Source organism: Halyomorpha halys, unplaced genomic scaffold (genome assembly GCF_000696795.3).
Source record: "Halyomorpha halys isolate HHAL.00 unplaced genomic scaffold, Hhal_1.1 Scaffold361.1, whole genome shotgun sequence".
NCBI classification, from domain to species: domain Eukaryota; kingdom Metazoa; phylum Arthropoda; class Insecta; order Hemiptera; family Pentatomidae; genus Halyomorpha; species Halyomorpha halys.
The window spans coordinates 390266-406610 of NW_027108072.1; the positions used below are offsets into that span (position 1 = coordinate 390266).

Sequence of the window (16345 nt, forward strand, 5' to 3'; positions counted from 1 at the left end):
ATACTAATATATAAAGTTGAATGATTTGTTTGTACGCGATAGTTTCAGGAACTAAAAATTCGATTGAAAATTTCTCTTTACGTTGCACCGTTTATAACAGCGCACTACGACAAATAAAAACGAAGCAGTAACCATATCATAAAAGCTGGACTAGGTACGTGGCCATAATCATTTTTGTGATGACTTAATACTTAACCTGATTAATTATAATAAACTTGAAATTTTTGAATGAACAAGTCGTATTTTTGTAAATCAAATCAGAAGATAAGATAAAAAACATCTACAAAGTGCTTGAGTAGGTATATTATTTTGTAATTTCGAAAGTAGAGAGGGTTCCAAACCTTCAGGAACTCCCCTATGGCTACGCCACTCGTCCCAAACTGCTTATACACCTTACAAATCCATTAATTATACAGACCTTTGCACACCTTCAAAACGCTCACAACACTGTCCCAATGAGGAATACGTCTTCCATCTGCCCTCTCTGCATTATATATTCTTGTTGATAAGAGCTATTCGCCAGATTGCGACATAGTTATGATGATATGTATGTGAGAATATTATACGTAATAAAAACTCCACCGGCACTTTTTCAAAAAACGAGTAAATTAAAATAAAATCTTGAATTCACTATAATTATTTTTATCAATATATAATTGTCATATCTGTTTTAATTTTTGGAAGGGTAATTATTGAAAATTGTCCTTGAAAATGATTACATTAGCTTTTAACTTGTATTTATTACAAATTCCAATTAGTATTAGAAATTTAATGTGTTAGTACGTTTTATAACCGCCAGCCATTTGGTGATAATCAGTTTTATGCACCCTTGTTCAGCAAAAAAAAAATTCTTGGCACACTTGTGCTAAAAATATTTTGCGGCACTCTTGCCAAACTAAAAAAAAAATTCAACACAATTATCCTTACACTTTAAGCGGCTAAATATGTTGAGTAAGAAGAAACTACGATACAAATTAAATGCTCGGATGTACAGTAAATTTGATATTTTAATTTTTTTTTTTTTTATTGTTTTGATAAACTTCCATTACCACAGTTTGGGAAGACTGTCCTTTGTTTTATCTTTTATGACCCCATTCCTTAAAATTTCTGACATACGGGGGCGGCGGAGGGGTTAACTACAGGTGACAAAGCCATAAAAGTTACAGTAACGAGACAACTAAGACAGACGCCATAACTCCAATGAGAGCTCACTACTCTCCTACATAACAACTTACTACTACCAAAAACCACATATACCAGAAACGACAAGGTAGAAAAAAAAGGGAGATGAATAATTACAATCCCCTTCCAAAACTTATGAATAATCGTTTCTTAATTAATATAACTTTGAGAATATTTTATATTAATTATTTATATACATAGAAATGTATCTTTTAACTATTGCCAAATATATAAAGGGTGGAAAAAGGACAACTTATCCCGTATGTAGAGGTTCAAGTACCCGGAATACCTCAGATAGATTTATTTCATTCCCAGACATATTCCTCTGAATTCAAAAATAACAATAATTATCTCATAAAACTAGGGAGAAACAAAGACTTTGAGATTTCAAGACAGATATATCATGTTTTATACGACAAAATATTTCTGTAGAGTTGCGTCGTATCGTAACCTTTAACACCTGAGTGACATTTATCTAACTTGTTTGTGATTTTAAAAAAAAATTGGATATAGTTAATTTTTACTGCAATGGTTCTCGTTTTCACTGAATTTAGAATAAATCGTTATAAATCTTAAATAAATCTTTATCATCAGTTTGACTCCTGTAGCCTGCCCGTAACTGCGTTATCATTTGTGTAAGTACCTGTCCACAGTTTTTAAAATTCATTTCTGGGCCTCAATAAATACAATTTTTCAGCCAGAAACTCTTTTAAACATTGAATCAATCAAATTAATCAGTTTTCTTTTCTATTTATTTATTGCAATTTAAGACTGTACTTATAAAAGAACGCATTAAGTAAATTTGACGTAGTATAAAAATGGAGTGATACTGGAATGTAGAGAAACTACTCAGTGGTAGCACTCTAATCATATTTTTACACTAAAAGGTCTCGAGGCCATCTTATTTTCAGGCGCCTCGGAGGATTTTCAGGAATATAAGAAGAAGCAAGGTTAAAAACTAGAGGGTTTTGATGGTTAGGGAGTTTATAATGGAAGGATTGATATCTGGTTCGGGCTAGATCGGTTACAAATGGAACATTAAGGTCTTTGTTGATGATTTTATTTGTGTCAAAGTAGAGAGCATTAAGGATTTTGGATTGTAAGGATTGGATACGAGAGGAATTCGAAAGTTTAGTGGAGCCCTAAAGCTCAACTCCGTTACATAAAAATACTTTGATGGTCGAAAAATGTCTGTATAGACTAATTCTTATACCATTACTAAAACATAAGGGAACTTCCTTATCACTCTTTTATGGAAACCATTGAATAATAAGCACAATATTGGATACTTACTTATCAAACAATACAACTCTATTAGCATACGCTATCGAACTATTGCTATCGATAAAACGTATAAACTTCAATGGTTTTCAGATAACAATTCTAGCACTATAAATCTTTAGTCTTAAAATTTATATATTCTTCCGCAAATGCATTATGTAATGCTTAATAGGAGATATTTCCTGTTGTTTCTTATTGTTGTTTATGAAGGATAAAAGTCAATCATTTAAGCATTGCTGAATTAATATCTAATCTTGTGTTTAAGCTAACCCATCTTTGTAGGGAAAATGATTATTCCGAGACTAAAACATTTTGCTGATTACTAGTTATCTCGGACGTAAACGAGTTTGTATTCATCTTATGTATAAGCTTAAACCATTTCATTTCAAAACAAGTAGTAAGGTTGAAGTTGGCACAAAGCCCGTTGTAGTTGAGTACGTTGGAACAAGAATCCCCGAGTACCAACTTTGGAATGTTGTAAATACGTGTCCCTCCTGTGTGGGTTAATTAATCTGGGACAGGCCGACTTTAGTTAGTACGGAACGGAGACCTCTAAGTAGCCATTGCCAAAAACGTCCTCCTACCGGAATTGTCCCTAATATCAGTACCAGTATGGTTAGGTATTGTAACCAACTAATCTTAATTCCTGACCCACCAACTGAACAAACTTTATTTAAATTATTGAAATATTAAATTTTAAATTAATTCTACCTCTACGACTATTTTGACATTTAAACAATGTTATTATTTCTCAAAATAACAATCTCCCTTGGGTCCATTCACTTTCTTAAAAAACTTAGGCGTATACCTTCTTACTAAGGCCGACTTTGTCCTTCCGAATAACCTGAGAGTTTGCTTTTCTTTCTCCCTACAAGATGTATATACCATCCTGCGAGGATTTAAGGTGTATATTCTGAAAACTTGGCAATCGAATGTGATTTGTTGATTCTCCATATCATCTGATCCTACCATCAATTTACCTCCTGTACAGCTATTCTAACCATAAATGAATGCTTATTTTCTGAGACCTTCTGATGATAGTGCACTGTACCTACTAAATTGGTGCCTTTACTAAACACATACATCGTCACCTTGATTTTTTTAAATTCGGAAAAATGTATTATTAGTAGTTTGGATCCTACTTTTATGGAAATAAACTTGTGCCAGATAGTTTCTAAACAACTATAATAAATAGACTTCGCTTCAAAAAAGAGTACATTTTAAAAACAAACATTTTGGAAAAACCTGACAACTTTATTTTTAGCCTACAATGATTCAGAATGCTCTTTTAGTCATGTGAAGAAACTGAGAGAAATTCAGTTTGAATGGTAGTGCCGAATATCCCATGTCGCATAAAGGTGCAGTATGAAGGTACGAAATCGGTATAATTTGGGACATAATAGTTCCTATGTAATCGACATCTATTGGATTGAGCTACATTCAGCTATCATCAGTATATGCAACATAGGAGCTACATCCAGCATCGAGCTATATCAATAGCTACTATCAGCCAAGCAAGTATATTTGATCAGTGGGATTATATTTTTATACGTTTCAAATAATCGAAGACAATTACAGACAACTCCTACTGTAAACGTAAAGGTATCACATAAATCACCGGTACACCATAGTTTCTAAGAGCAATGAAATGTTTGAGAAAGCTGTAGGGATTTACAATAGCATATTAAAGAAAAGTTTAGAGGATGGAAGTGATCCTAGAGAATACTGATTTGATTATAACTATTTACCTCATCCCGGCCTAAACTATATCACATATAGTCGGGTTCTCCGATCCGAGTTATTTTTTTTAGAAGGATTTCACTACCACAAATTTAAAACAATGGCTGTCTTCGAAATTAAGCAAAGCCTAACCAAGGAGTGTCACAACCATTATCTTTAAATAGGAATATTATGTATTTATGTTGAGAAAAGACCAGTACAAACAGAAAGGAAAGAAGATCCAAGGTCTTATTAGGTTTCTTGTAGTAATAATTACAGACTTCAGAGAAGAAACACGTCTCAGATGAAGAAGAGCTCCTTGCTAGACTAATTGTACTCCTAGAACAGATAAGACTTATCGGGCGGCCAACACTTCTACATTTGCCCAGTTTAATCCAGAGTCTCTAACTTAAAAATTAGAAGTACAGACGTCCTATAATGTTTCATGATTGTCCCAATTTTTGAAATAGTTTTCAGAGGGGAGATGTAATATCAATTCATTCCTCTGTCAGATTATTTATACCTCTTTGGAGAAAGATCCGTTAAAGTGCGTTTTACTTTGAGTTGACTTCTTATCGTCTTGTTTCTGTTAATGTGAACTTCTTAATCAAATTGTTTTTATATGTTGATTAGCTATGGAAGAAATTGGTAAGAAGCTTTTCTTTAAATTTAACCGTCTTTAATTTCAAACAGAAGATATAAATTATTAATTACATGATGACGTTATTTTTTTATATCTTCAATACACCATGACCATTTTTTTAGTTTTGCATTTATTATCTTCAACATAACATTTTATTATTTATCAACTTGATTATGTCTATGGTTTTCACTGGTTAGAAGTGATATGTTATTTAAAGTACTGTTCCTTCTACAAATATGTTACTTATTTTTTCATGAAATCCATTTAAACAAAATTAAGCGTTAATAAAAATTTAATAGTAGGCATGAAAACATTAATAAACTGTGTTATTGGTAATGTTATCTATGATGGAAACCCACCTTTACAATGCATAGTCTATTATGTATTTATTGTATTGAGTTAATGTTTTTGTAAATGACGTAGTAATTTTGACATGATAAATCAATGAGAAAATATCTTCCTTTGTAATCTTTATTTTTATTACTTCAAATGTTAATGTTTCCGAGCCCTTTCTATCCTATCTTCTGAGCTATTTTTTAAAATCTACAATTTGTTCATATAATATATTCTATAATTTATGTATACTGTTAACTACCATTATTCATTGTACAATTTATAAGTTATCTGTTGTTTTTATCTTAAGTCTAATTTATTACAAAGTTAAGACATTTATTTATTTTAAAAATATTTTCTATATTAGGTTGCAAATTGATTATCAACTGACTAACTGATCCCATTACTTGACAGGTCTATTCTTGCATAAATAGGTGTCTCATCTGACCTTTGTTCAGTGTGTGTTTGTTTTCTTCCCTTTGAGGTTTCTTGTTTATGTTATGGATTTCTTACCTTTTTTCCTGTTAACTACAATTGTTATGAATCATCCTTATCCCATTTTGGATCCACTTTTTTATTATTTTTATTATTTCTACTCAATGAATTCCTAATTCTTTAGTGTCTTTTTTATAATTTACTCTTATCTTGTTATATTTGTTAATTTTGATGGTTTCTAGCTATCTTCTATTGTTGGTTTTTGTTCTTTGTTAATGTTATTAGGTTTTAAAAATTAAAGTTATGTTGCATTCCAATCCTATGTAATGGTAAGGCTGTTGTGTTTATATTTTTTACATTTTTGCCATTTGTTTTATATTTCTTAACTCTTTTTTTCTTACTTTTTTAATGTTTCCTCTTTGTTTATTTTGACAGTATTTGTATTCTATGTTCTTTCTGTTGTTTGTACTTATCTCGTCCTTTATATTATTCATTATTTTATCTAGTTTTTTTATGGCAGTACAATATAAATAATTAAGTATTATTATTGTTATTTACTACTAAATAGGTTTTATGGCAGATTTCAAAATGTTGATAAAACTTCATTAGGTTCTTCTATATTGTTAATGATAAAAATTACAATATCTGTTAAAAAAAAAATTCAGGTGGCCACCTTGCACTAATCACATAGGAACATCAAAATTTATTTTCAAGAACCACAAATATTACTCAGTTGTGAATGGAACCCATACCATTTTAAACTATCATCTGAGAGACTAGTACCAACATACTCAACCTTCACGACCTCTTTATTTTGGTGATATAGAAGAGTTTGGTTTGACTTAAGGTCTTAATTACAACTTGTATAGTACATCTAAGATAAGTTTGCCAGTGGGTAAAGGAGAGGAATGGTGTCCAATGGCAAACGCTTATCCGCCGACCTCTATTCTTCGATCTTCTCTCCACTCAGTCAACTAGACTTCCTTTCCCGTAGCCTCTTTCATAATGAAAGCTAATAGTAAAAGTCCTTAAATACAAGTAACTATAAAGTACAAACACTAATACATTTTGTTTCATAATATTACTATCAGTGATTATTAGTACTATAATTCATAATATAACTATCAATGATATTACATGAGTTTAAAAGTAAAAAATTATCTGTAAGAATTGTATAAGTCAGTGAAATTGTACCAAATACAAATTAAAAGATTAATAGTATTATTTTGTACGGGGTTAAGTCAATTATTATCCGCAATATAGTTGAAAAATTTTATTGTAATCAAATAGGAAACTTATAAGTACATCATTTTCTGACAGAGTCCCCATACTTTTCAACTCACTTGGTCTATAATTGTACAAGCTTCATGATGCCTTGTTTCTTGGTTGATGATTCTTGGTTGACCTGCGAGCCAGGAATGCACTGCTTGTTTCATTGCTTCGTCCGAGGTATATCGACGGCCCTTTAATGCCTCTTTGAGTGGACCAAAAAAGTGATCGTCAGAAGGGGCAAGATCGGGACTATATGGAGGAAGAGCCAGTACTTCAAAATTGAGTTTCTAGGGCGTTTCAGCAGTGGGGGCAGCAGTATGCGAACAGGCATTGTCGTGCTACAACACCCCTTTTGACTGCAGTCCTTGGCGTTTGCTTCTAATTGCAGGCTTTAGCTTGGCAGTAAGCATCTCACTGTAATGTACACTGTTTATTGTTGTGCTCCTTTCCTCTTAATGTTCCAGTAGTGGACCTTGTGAGTCCCAAAAAACCGTAAGCATCAGTTTTCCTGCGGACGGTTGGGTCTTGATCTTTTTCTTGGACGTTGAATTTGGATGTTTCCATTCCATGTTCAGCTGTTTACACTCCGGCTCGTAATGGTGGATCCATGTTTCACCAGTAATAATCCTGTATGAGAAGTTGTCTCTTTCGTTACTATAACAATCCAAATGTTTTTAGCAGGTGTCCAAGCGCGTTTGTTTATACAACTGTGTGAGTTGTTTTGGGACCCATCTTGCACAAACTTATTGAAACCCAAGTCTGTTGTGGATGATTTCGTAGGGAGAACCATGACTAATTTACAGATGATGTGCCACTTAATTCTATGCCTTGCAATGAATTTTGGGTTTAGTCATCACAAATATTGGAATATTTATATTTTAATTATCCCAGATCATTGAAATTTTATTTATCGGTTAAATTAATAACTTTTTTTTATATCATTTATTAATAAGGCCAAGATGGCTGAACACATCATGCTGAAGGTCCTTAATCAGCATTGATTAAATTTAGACACTTCTTTGAAAAGTGTGGCAGCATCTCAATAACTGCTGTCAACCCAGTTTGGCTGGAAGGACAATAGGCCAATTTGTCGCTAACTTAAGTACCTGTTCCTTTTAATATAATAACTAGCATACCCGGTTCAAGACATTATTTTTACCTAAGATTTGGCAACATACATGCGATAAAGAACATAACAGAATTTCTTTTTTAATTTATAATCTTTACACTTTATTGAGACTGGTTAATTTTTCAAATAAATAATTTAATTTCTATCCATTTTAGTCTCAACACATTTTATTTTTCTTATAAGTCCGACGTTTCGGCCAATCCGGCCATCCTCAGGGACAATATACTTAATACAATTTTAGAACTATATGACTTAAAAACTCAACTCCATGCAGGCTATTCTACCCAGGTCAAAACAACATTTTCTAATTAGTCAATATTCACATTAAAACCAAAATTAAAATCATTTATCACAGTCACTATTAGTTAAAACTTTATCACAACAATTTTTATGATAAAGTTTTAACAAATAAAATTAAAAAAAAAATAAATTAAGGGGAAAAATTTCTAATTCTTAATTTCTTTGAAAAATGGTATTTAAGTGTTTCAGATGGCACTAAAAACAAACATGATTTGCTTTATCAAAAAAAAAAAAAATTGTTTAATGGAATCAGTGATATTTTTTTCTTATTCTTTGGACAAAGAAGAATCGATTGGTAAATAATAACCGTGGAAAAAGATATACTTTCTGAGCTATGCACCAACAAAAAGTTAATAAATTTTTTTCAGTCTTCCCATGGTGACTCAGAACTTCTTGGAAAAAACAGCATGTAAATTGGTCTTGTATTCTAAAAGTTTATTGTGGACAAAGCTTTGAACCTTACTCTTTTATATATATATAGTAATATGCTCTTTTCAAGTAAATAGTATATTTTTATGTAGAAAAGGTTTTAAAAATGTTTTTATTTTATGTATCGTTTTAATATTGTTCATTTGCTTTGTTAAACCAAAAAGAAAGCTAACCAATTTTGTTCAGTCATATATAGAGCCAAAAATATTGTTATTCAAAACAAAGAAGATGGCGGCATGTATCCTCCAAAAAGTCCGTTGAATAGCGAACATGTTGAGCAGATTCAAATATTTTAAAAACTTTATTTAACTTCCCATCAAATTGTAGTTACAGTAAATTTAAGAAAAATGGGAGTCAAGAATAAGTGTTAAAGAGTAATGTTCATAAAGAAAATCACAAGAAAAAACTCAAAACTGTAGTACTACAATCGATGTTGAGAACTAATAACGTGAGAAGGGGAAGGAAGAAAACTTGGTTTTTAGGGATTCGTTAGTTAGGTACGAGCGGGGAATGATGTTTCCTGGATGAGGAGGTCCTTATCATCTTTTATCTAGCTCAAGGGAGACATCGTGAAAAACAGGACATCAAAGAGTCACCCAAGGAGAATAAGGGACTCTTTGTTTTGGACCGCCAGTGAATGAGATGAGTGAAAACTGTTGAAGGACCAATGCTTTGTTTCTTTAGTGTTTTGTTTGCTGAAAGATTGCCAGCAGTCAGTGTTAGTTTGTTGAGAAAATCATCAAAAGAAGATTCTGTGAAATTGGTTAGTTTTGTTTTACCTAAAATTAAATACATTTGTATAAGAGATATTAATGTAATTAAGTATCATTAGTAGCTAAATGTATGTTCTGATTGCCTAGAAATCCGCTCTGAGATAAAGAGTCTATAACATTATATAAAGTAAAATTTCTCATATTTATTTAATATTTAATCTTTTTATTTGACCTGGTCATCTTCAAAACTATACTTAAGGTATGAGTATGAGTATTAGTTAAAACTATATTAAATACGTTTTATTTACTTTAAATAATTTTTGATTATTAAAATATGAAACATATATACTTACATACATATACATATACATATAGATACAAATTAATGAAAATGCATTATGATGGTTGATGATTCAATAGTTATTGGTTTTTGTTACAGATCTCAGGCATGGCTTCAAACAAGAGGAAGGACCACAGATTTATTATGGTGAATACAATTTTACTTTTAATTGTTTTATTTAAATTATTTTATGAAAATTAAATAATTTCATCAATTAACTGAGTTGGTATTTTCTTATTACATTCCTTAACTGTGCAGTGAAAACTTACTTTTTTTAATTTCGTGTTTTAAGTACTTTTTTTAATATTTTTGTAGGCGGACTTATCCATATGAAACAAGAAGAAGTGCTTATCCCAGAGAATGGTGAGGAACAGTTATTCTATTCAACTTAATGTAAGCAGGGTAGTGAGCAAATAACAGCAGTTCATGCTGAAATAAAATGAAAAAGTAGATTATATTATTATATTTAGTCCCCTTAGAATAATAAAAATATGATATATGTCTAGCTTATAATGATATTAAATATTGAAAATTTATGAAAGTAACATTGTTATAAAATAAATTAACGTAATATGAATTAAATTATTGAAAAATTGATATGATATCTATGTATACTTATTTAAACAAATAAAGAATAAAAGTAATGAAAATAAAATAATTAACGATTATCATATTCTTAGATGCATGTGGAAGGTGTAGTTGGAAAGATGGAGAAATTGTAGATGTTTAAATGAGGTTTTAGGAATAGAGATGGAAAAGAAATTACAAAATCAAGTAATGCAAAAAAAATTCTTGGAGGAAACCGTTTTAAAAGAAGGAATATAAAAGTTACTGGGCTGGAATTTGTGTCATGGGGACCCAAAGATAAATTTAATGAGGCAATTTATCAGTCATATCTTTTGCATAAAACGATATACCTTGTACAAGACACATATAATTGCAATGGGGGACAATGAAGGAGGGAACTAGAAACTGACTGGTATTAGAGAGTATAAACTCAGAAATTGTTGGAATTTTTCAAGTATAGTATAGAGATGGATCAGGAAATTTGGGAAATCTAGTTATTTCAGGACAGATGTTGATCCAAAGTTACTCCATGGTTTCTAATAGGCTCCATAGCAGTGAATAAGTCAGCTATTAAGAGAGAGCAAGTGATATTAATAATAATAAGGAAGGTGCTTGTTTAAGTAAGGCGCCCCCTTACTGCTGAATAGAAATTCATGATGCCATCTAGTGGCTAAGATATGCGGTAAGAAGCCTGGGCAGCCATCTTGGTCCCCCAAACAAAGGAGCTAGTAATGAAGCCATCGTGACCTGGACAGGAGAAGAAGAGGACAGAACTCTTCAAGAAGGTCTCTTCTCATAATGATGAGGTAGTAAATCCTTAGACTCAGGCGAGAGAGGCGGTGGCGGCGGCAGGAGGATGAGAAGAGAGAACCCTCCTTCCATAATAACATTCACATCAGAACCAACCTTCAAGCTCCATATAATCAAACAAGTAAAACGTAATCTTCATCCATTAATGTAATAAAACCAAATTTACAACTAACCAACTAACATACATCGTAATCACTTTGTTCAAACCTTACAAGCAGTTGTTTCAGAAAACTTAAAAGAGAATACAAGTTATTTAAATACAGTCCACTCCATCATTACCAGCTAATTCCAAGTATTTCTTTATTTAAACCAGCTTACCAGAATATAATAATTAATAATTAATTGGGTAATATCCCCCAATTTTTACTCCGGGGAATATCTAAATTAAACAGTGCTTAAAACCGATGGGGGTCATTTGATGATGATTTGGTGATTTGAACCTTGAGTTTCATATCATTGTTTGCTGCCAATGAGTTAATACTGAATATATCTTCTTGTAGCTTATGTTTATGTGTTGTATCTAACATCGTAGTAAGACATGAGGATTGTTAAATTTAGAGGTTATCAACATTAAGTTGTGTTGCGATTGGTAAATACAATTGGGAAAATTGTTAATGTAGATTGAGGTAAAGGGTGGTGTTACCTATGAATACAGTGTTTCGGTGGAAGGGGATTTATTGGGATTTTTACCTGTTTTGGAACAAAGAGAAAAAAAAAAAGAAAGGAGCCACTTTAAAGCAAATATGGAATTCCGAAAGGAGCTTATTATGATTAACTGACTAAGTTCTTGTTAAATCACCCAAGAAGCTGAGAAAAAAATATTTTATATAATTTTAGAAAAAATTTATATTATCTCACTCTGCTTTTACTCTGCATGGCTCATTGTATATCAATTTATTTGTTTTTTATGTTTTTGCTTAATAATAACAGAAGATTGTTTGTTTTATTATATGACTTTAAACATATTAAAAATTTAAATAACAGATAATTAATTTTGTTTATACAATTATTTATTTTTAATCCTAACATTCATTGCTTACAGGTGCAGTGGATTCCTCTCATTATACGGAACATATTGATTGAGCTGGCTTAAAAGCTAAGTTAGAGATAGATTTAAGAAAATGTATTTTCATCATACAACAGAGAAGTACCAATGTTTTCACTGTAACTATGTACAGTATGATTTCTTCACTAAAAAAAAAAAAAAGCATGAACCATCGTACAGGTGAGAAGCCTTATCAATATCTTCACTGTGACTATAACACTGTTAGAAATGGTTATTTAAAATCACATATAGTGGCTTATCATATAGTTAAAGCCTTATCTGTGCCCTTACTGTAAACATAAAACCATAAGAAATTGTAATTTAAAAAAAACATCATATCAATATAGCTGAGAAGCCTTATCAATGTCCTCCTTATTGTACCTATAAATCAGCACAAGTTTGTCATTTAAAAATTTTTAATTTACATTAAAGTGCCCACATACAGTTGAAAAACATAATCTGTGTCCTCATTGTGACTATAATAGGTAGAGAATTAAAAATGCATTTTGGCTCATCATACAGTTGGGAAGCCTTATCTCATTGTGAATATAAAACCATAACAAATGGTACATTAAAAGTACATATAAAGCGTCATCATACTGATGAGAAGCCTTATCAATGCCCTCACTGTGAATATAAAACCATAACAAATAGTGAATTAAAAGTACATACAGCAGGTTAGAAGTCTCATTGTTACTTAAAGTAAGGACAGATGATTTATTTAAAAACCTTGATTGAATCTATAGTTTTTATTTTTGTCATTCCTGCTCTTGTTGCAATATTAGAATGATTATTTTTTTTTTTTTAATGTTAATAAGTTTTACTTTTTTAAGTATTTAGGACTTAGTTGTAACAAATAGTTTTAATAATATTGGTGTTTTATATAAAGAGCGAATACAACAATTTTCCTGGAAGTGTATTTTACGCTTTATCTGCTGTGGAAAATTTTTTCTGGATAAAACCTATATTTTTGAGAACTTGGTATTGTATTGTATTGAACTATAATTATCAATTATTAACATTAATGGCTATATTGTTCCAGTAAATCAGTGAAAATTTGAAAACACTAAATTTGTTGAATTCGTTCTTTTTACCTATTTTAGATGTCTTTGTTGTATTATAGAAATTAAACCACATTTATATAATAGCAATATTTGTTGAACTTAATTGTTCAACGGTTTTTGACTGATATATAATAAGTCAGAGTAGGGGAGATTCAGGTGACACTGTGCAGCTGCGCTATTTCAAAAGAACAATCATATTTTATTAATTAATTTATATTTATCAATATTACCATTATTTATTAATGATTTTATGATTATCTCAAAACTTCTGGATATTAGTTAATCCAGAAATAATTTTTTCTCTAAAACATCTATCTTGAATGACTTGCCAACTATGGGTTTGTGCTTTCTATTATGAGCTACATTCACGAGTGGTTTTCCAAATTTTGTGAGCTGTCAAAATTGCAAGGCTTTGTGGAGTTTTCGCTTTCTCCCTAAAAGTATAATGGTACCATCTCAAAGTATAATGTTGAGTATGGGAAGAAGAGCAAGTCTGAGAGTATGAACGATTTCTTCGAAGAGATATCGACGTGTTAGTAATGTAGTAAATTAGGCTAATTGACTATCTAAGATGGAACTTTTTCTTCAAATTAATTGTGTTATACAACAGGTGTATTTTTTATATACAGTATTTATGTATGATGGGAAATTAGAGTAGTCAACTGATCTGTCTGCTACTATTGCCATATTATCCAAAGTATCTGAGAATAAAGTGAGCTTTATACCAATATTTATCGCATATTAACTGATAATTTTTGTATTAACATTTTTCTGTGAAAGTTATTGAGTTGGGATCCCATGGGGATTTGTATTTTTCTTTAAAGTAGGCTAGGATTTTTATCACCCATTTAAATTTCTGTTTGTAATTTGTTTGCTTTCCTGGTTTCAGATTCTTTCAAATCTTTGATAAGTCTATTTTTTGAGTTAAGTTGTAGAAAGTGGTGTTGTGATAGTGCCACCTCAGCATAAGTGTTCAAAGTGGTATTTGCCGACTTGGGATGTAATGTGGGATGATACAAACTGATTTAGAGGAGTAAACATAAATAAAATGAACCAAATAACATTAAAAACACTAGTAATTTTACTTAAGAACATGTTTTATTTTGTCGACTCGTGCTCGTGGTAATTAAAAGTGGTGAAGGTGAGAACCTCTTATGGGGTTTCTATCTTGAGTGTTGTGTCAGCTACCGACTGATTTGTTTACTTTAGGAAAGTTGGCCAATTTTAGAACCAAAATGTGAAACTCTCTTTGTTGTAGTTTATAAAGACTCATTTGATATCTAAGCATTCAGTTTCATTTAAATCAGCAGTACCTTTTCTATTTATTACATGATACTAACATACGCCAACTTCAATGAGGAATTTTTTTTCCATTTTTTGGATTTTTCAAACATGAGGCCGACTTACTTGCTTAAAATCTATTTCAGAAGGAAATTTGACGCAATTTCTTACCATAGTATTGGGTTCATCATGGGGAGTTCCACAATTCTGAGTTACTATGCCTGTTATCTTAATCTCTTCCATGATTCTAGGTAACATTCTCTCAGTAACGCCAATAGCGATCATGCTGTAAACATACCAAGAAGTGTTTCTTTCACAATACCTCGTTTGAGATATAAAATCCCTTCCATCTTCATTTGATACTCCTTGATCTTATCATAGTATGTAAGGACAATGTTTATCAAAATTTCCACTCAACGGTTGGGTTTAGGGAAATGTGTATTGAGTTTTCAGGGCTGTATTGTGGTTCAAAAGAGTAGCGAACAAAAAAAAAATTATTATCATGGAAAATTAAACTTTATTTGATAATGAGAACATGTAAGTCCAGAGGACCTGACCTTTTACTCAATCTCTGAATCTCTGATCAGAAATGCAGATCCCTCCGATGATTTCCTAGCCACATGAAGTCCAAGTTACACCGAGCAATGGTTAGAATAGGTGGTCCAAAAAAAAAACTATGAAAATTCACTATCCGACATTAAATCTCAGCAGGCTACTAATATATTGCATGAATTTAAATTTGTGAATTCATCTGTAATGATCGAATCAAACACAATATTTCAAAAACAAAACTTATTCATGTTTAAATAAATAAATTTAAATTTTATCCATTTTAGTCTCGAAACATTTTATGCTCTTTATAAGTCCGATGTTCCGGCCAATTCGGCCATGCTCAGTGACAATCTTAATACAATTTTAGAACTAAATAATTTAAAAAAAACATAACTTCATGCAGACTATTCTGCCCAGGTCAATTCAACAATTTCTCTATTTAGTCAGTTTTCACATTCAAATAAACATTAAAATTCTTAATTCACAGTCACCTATTTGTTAAAATTTATCACAACAATTTGTGATAACAGGAAAATAAGAAGTGTTTAAGATTATAAATAAAAACTTATTCAGTTAATCTGGCAAGGTCCAAACAAAATGGCCGCTTTGTCTGTTCGCCATTACTCTCATATGCTATGTTGAATTTCTCGTTCGCCCCCTGTTCTTCCTGACTGCCACTTTCTCTGTTTGACTGACCTGCCTGATAGTGCTTGTCTAATATGTCACTGATATAGGGTAATTTAATGGGCCTTTGATTACCCGTATCAATGGAATGTTCCACATCACTTATACACCCGAGTTTTCCAGATTTAAAAAATTTCCATTTATCAATGAGCTTCTCAAGGCGTTGTCGTTGTTCACCAGTTAAAGATGTCTCTCCCATTATTCCTGATAGAGCCATTTCTTAATTAACTGATCCTATATCCTGTCACACAAGGTGATCCTGGTAGTACAGGAGTATATTCTCTCTAATTATTCTCAACATTTCCTGCTCAAAATGAAGGTTACTCAGGCAGTGAAAGTAATTGCTCATCACAGCAGCGTACACTCCCCGCGTTGACTCCTCCGATCTTTGGGTCCATTTCCTTATTTTGTACCATAGCCTATCGTCATAATCCCATGGCTCGAACTCTGCTTTGAGCACTGCTACTAGTTGTTCCCATGTGGATACTTCTCTTTTCAGTGCCCTGATTGTTATCAAGGCTGGTCCACCAAATAAATCATACGCCGACTCAGACAGTTCTTTTGTC

General features: G+C 31.6%; 1 protein-coding gene and 1 long non-coding RNA gene across 2 annotated transcripts in view; one reads left to right on the forward strand and one right to left on the reverse strand.

Moving 5' to 3' along the window:
• Positions 1-453, reverse strand: part of LOC106681701 (putative ankyrin repeat protein RF_0381) — a 9733-nt gene extending 9280 nt beyond the window's left edge. The window contains exon 1 of the mRNA XM_014422161.2: positions 419-453. The gene's annotated coding sequence lies outside the window, so the exon portion shown is untranslated. The remainder of the gene's footprint in view (positions 1-418) is intronic.
• A 4270-nt stretch (positions 454-4723) lies between these two features.
• Positions 4724-13821, forward strand: LOC106681703 (uncharacterized). Its single transcript, XR_001343297.2, has 4 exons — positions 4724-4830; positions 9876-9923; positions 10092-10139; positions 12196-13821. It is a non-coding gene; the product is annotated as an uncharacterized lncRNA (long non-coding RNA).
• Positions 13822-16345: the final 2524 nt, after the last annotated feature.